A 4,570-nucleotide genomic window follows, 5' to 3' on the forward strand; every position below is an offset into this window, starting at 1 on the left:
AAAAGGCAAAGGCTCGGAAGTGATTGCTTCAAAGAAGGTCTCCCAGATAAACATGGCGCGACGACGATGGGATTCGAACCCAGGCGTGCAGGGCACAATGGATTAGCAGTCCATCGTGTAAACGTCTCGGCCACTTCTTGCTCTTCTGATTGGAGATTCACAGATTTATTTTCAGATTTTATGTCGATTTTCTTTGCTCTCTGAGATCACCAGAATTCATGGACGTGGATAAGGAAAGTGTAGAGAGATTTGTGCCAACCACAGGAAACTTGGAAATACTTAATGCAGGCACCTTCGGCGCTATGGACATGCTGTGGCCAAAGGCTCCATTCAGTGCTCCGCAACTCGGAGAAACCGTGACTGTTTTCTGTTGTACAATGAGATAAATCTATGTTGAATTAAATAAAATTTCTGTAGCTTTCTTATCACATTGCTCGTTTTCAAGTAAACAGATATTAAAAGAATTTGCCACCTGGCTCTAGAATGACGACTTTCCGTGTATTGAGCAAATGCAATAACTCGATAGCTACTGCATGACAGACACGGTGAGGTGCACCTCCGGCTGTGTGCAGTCGCAGATCCGAACTCCCCAATGCTTACACGACACAAACACATGGCTGTTCGGTTCTGGATTACCAAACCAACGGCTGAAATATCTAAAAAGAAATCGAGTTCACTCTATCAATATGTATTAAATGTGGTGGGCCATATTCAATTATTCCAGTCTCAGAATATAACGTGGCCGTAAAAGACAGTGGTGCGGGAATTTTACAATTCCTTTCTGTGTGACAGAAAGAGAATATTGAATTTAAATGTACAGCCTAAAGCAGGAATGAATGGAGAGATATTAAGAACAATGATCAGGAAACCATTCTACACGTGGAAACTCCTGGCAGCAGTCAGTATGTTCCTCAGTTTTTTCCATTGGAATGTCCCACAAAATGCGGCTGTGTGGCCTAATGGATAAGGCGTCTGACTTCGGTGCTTGAATCGAAGTCATCAGAAGATTGCAGGTTCGAGTCCTGTCACGGTCGTATTGCCAAATTGGTGATTTTAATTCCATTCTGTCTCTCACTCTCTGCAGCATGGTTGTCCCAGTTCCGCGTGGGGTTTAATCGAAGTATACCACCTCAGTGCAAAATTTAATGCCACGTCATTGTTATACGCATCGCATCGCATACGTCTAGTCTGTGAGGTTTTCTGAAAACACTTTCATATACAATTCACTGGAGCTCCTCAGATGTTCGGGTGGAGCCGTAGTTGGGACGGTAACTTTACTTCACATTCAGCTCTGTCTCCGAGCCCACCTTTTCGGAGAGAATTCGCCACCCAGTACCGACGGTACATTCTCCTGTCTCCAACCCTCCACCTATTCTTGGACTCAACGCAGTTTCTCTGCCTCCTCTGGATATCTTCATCACTAATTGCCGACGGGGCACCTCCGCCTCAACATCAGGAATACTCACGTCAAATCGAACCTTACCCGGTGTGAATGCACTTCCCGTCCAATCTGCCAACATCAGTGTCAAAGTTACAATCGATCCCACTGTCAAAGTGGTTGTTGTTGTAGATTGGCGGTGTGACCTCTGCTTTGGTGACAGCAGATGGTAATAGATTGTAATAGGACCTAGTTGAGTCATTACTTGTTCAGGTAAACACATTAGAAAGTTGATACCAACTCACTGGAGACAAGTAAACCCGAACGTTGAAGTTAGGACCTCTGTGCACGTGGATGTTGTCTGCTCATAGCGTATTGATGGGCGTGCTGATGTAAAGTGCAATCAGCTAAATCTCTTTGCCGTGCTGCCCACTCAATCCGAGCAGGAACCAGCCCCGATCTGTTCTCAGGAGTGCTCAGTGCGATTGCCGCCAGTTCGCCTCGGGACGACAGTACTTCCGCTAGAATTTCCTTTCCCTTCATGTCACAGGAAGCGACGGCTTTGTCCGTCACTTGACCGATGGAAATTTACACTGGAGTATGGGATTCATTATCGACCGTTCTGTGGTTCTGACGATACCGGAGATATAATGAAAAAAGAAAATAAAAGGAAGGAAGAGTTTAGTAATCGGTAGGAGGTGAAGGTCGGGAGTTGCGTTCGCCGAAGGTTCTGTTGCCGCGCTCTGTCACTCCCGGATTCTAAACTAGTTTTATTCCACCTGCTGCCATGTTCTCTGATGAGCGCCAATTCTATTGTGACAAGATGGAAAACACTGCGACTGCCTCCGGGAAGAACTTATAAATTATGTTTATCAATGAATGGAATTATTGACAGAAACGAACATTTCTTTACACTGATGAACTGTTGCTTGAACTTGGTCTGCGTTACCCCGGAAATAAAAGTGTTTCTGCAGCAAATTAATGTCGGTAGCACCTCTCCGGAGTTGTCCTGTGTGTTAGATGTGGGAATTCCTGGATATCTCCAGCGTTCCTGATATACACATCTCCTCCAGGGTGGGGAGCAGCTGGTCGCAGTGATCTGGTGGCACTCTGGTAGCATGTAAGAACAGAGAGATGAATAGGACTGCGGTGGTGATGGAAGATGAAATAGTCAGAGGAACAGAGGCTAGATTCTGTCGACTCGACAGTGGCGCCTGGACGGTATGTTTCTCCGAGGCGTCAGGGTCAGGGAAGTCTGTGATCGCTCCATGGCATTCTCACGGGGGAGTGTGAGCAACCAGAAGCCGAGATACAATTGACCACTGATAACATACACGAGGAAATAAGCAGACACTGAAGAGAGATCTTATGGAGCTAGACAGAAAGCAGACAAACAGGACATTCAAGGTAATTATATCTAGACCACTGCCTGTGCAGTCTCCAGTGAAGATAAGGATAGGGTGATCTGACAGGTGCATGTGTGGCTGAAGAACTGGTCTAGGAGGGATTGATGGATTATCGGGATCTTTTTTTAGGGAGACATCTGTGGAGTTCGGGTTATAAGGCAGAAATTGACAGATATTTGATTAATCGGGGCATGAAGGGTTACGAGAAGACAAAAGATTGGGCTGAAAGAGATCGGAGCAGACTCGATGATCCAACTGGCTGAGAGCTTTTTTCGTATATGTTACGGTCTGATTGTCTAAAACAGAGCTGGACCGGAAGGGTCAGTTGGGAAATAACCCGACAGGACGCGTCTGATCCCAGAGTGTCAGCAGAGGATGGAAACCGGAGGGATTCGGCGAAAGGTATTTGCCGGGGAGGGAGCAGAACAATTTGTAGGCTTGAGCGCGGCACGGGGTCATTTGTTCTCTCATGCAGCTGCATCCAGTAGTTAAAGTGGAGAAGGGTGCATATTTAAATTATGGAGGAGCTGTGAACGATGCAGTCCAGCATAGGAGAGGAGCTGGGACATGGGAGGATTATCCATGGTCATGCAGATTGCCAGCGCTAGTTTTAGGAGCCGTTTGGCCTCCCGTGCTTTTCTCCGCTGCGAGAGGGTCGGTCCCTTGCAGTTCGAAGGCACCGAGTTTTCTCTGTGTCCCTCACTGTTTTAACGAGATGGGTGGTGAGTCAATCTCCCAGAACTGCTACTCCTCCCTGAACTCTCAGTGATCAACCCTCCGACGCTTCACCCATTGCAGAGGGGGCCACTGCGCAGGATTGGAAAGGCTACAGAAAGTTGCAGTCTCAGCCAAATTGATGTCGGACATTGTCCACTCCAGCTCCAAATGCATCTTCGATAGCCGATGATCAGAGATAGGGCATCGATCACTAAGTATCCCCATCACCCAGGACACGCACTCTTCTCATTGCTACCGTCAGGGGGAGTTAACGGTGCCTGATCACACACGTTCAACATTTCAGATACAGTTTCTTACCCTCCGCCATCAAATGTCTGAATAGAAAATGAGCTCATATATACGCCCACATAATTCCCCTCCCTTTATCAACTACGTATACATGGAAAAATACGTAATTAATATTGACATATATTCTCAATGAAATTTATTCTTTTATAACTTTGTATTTTCTGTCTCAATGCCACAAGACAACAAATGTCTGGATATGTGGTAGTGATATTAAACCTGATTCTGACATCCACACCTTCAAACACACGACGGTCCCTCCCAGGACCCTCGGTAATCAGACTCTCCGAACTCATCCACCTACCCCCTCCCATCACCTCCACAAACACGCCCAGCCACAGCTCCCTTTTCAGATCTGTTACTGATTACGTCTCCGAGCCCCTCGTCCACCCCAATCCTTTCTCTCTAAACAATTATCACCCCCTCCGACAGCAACATCACCTCCAATGGTATCCACACCACACCCCTCCCTGGCCCCTCATCGAATGCCCCCTCTCCACACGCTGATTCTTAACATCACTGTTCTCTGATTCTCATTCCAGATGTCACTGTCTCTCTGCAAGATACCGTTATGGGTTTGGTGCTTCGCCCCGACTAGATTGACAGCCGTGCGAAAGGATGAAGGTGGTTAAGAGGGGGATTATTGTGGGTATGGCGTCTGTCCAATGATAGCTGGTAAGTCTGGCATTACCCCACGGACAGGTTATCCTCCTGCGCTCTATTAACTCAGACCTATCTAACCTCACGGCATGTCATGCCAATA

General features: G+C 47.0%; 1 non-coding gene across 1 annotated transcript; it reads left to right on the plus strand.

The window, feature by feature from the left end:
* The first annotated feature begins 945 nt into the window (after positions 1 to 945).
* On the plus strand, positions 946 to 1,034 carry trnar-ucg (transfer RNA arginine (anticodon UCG)). Its single transcript is given in 2 exon segments — positions 946 to 982; positions 999 to 1,034. It is a non-coding gene; the product is annotated as a tRNA-Arg (tRNA).
* Positions 1,035 to 4,570: the final 3,536 nt, after the last annotated feature.

The sequence above is a fragment of the Hypanus sabinus genome, chromosome 10, assembly GCF_030144855.1.
Source record: "Hypanus sabinus isolate sHypSab1 chromosome 10, sHypSab1.hap1, whole genome shotgun sequence".
NCBI lineage: Eukaryota > Metazoa > Chordata > Chondrichthyes > Myliobatiformes > Dasyatidae > Hypanus > Hypanus sabinus.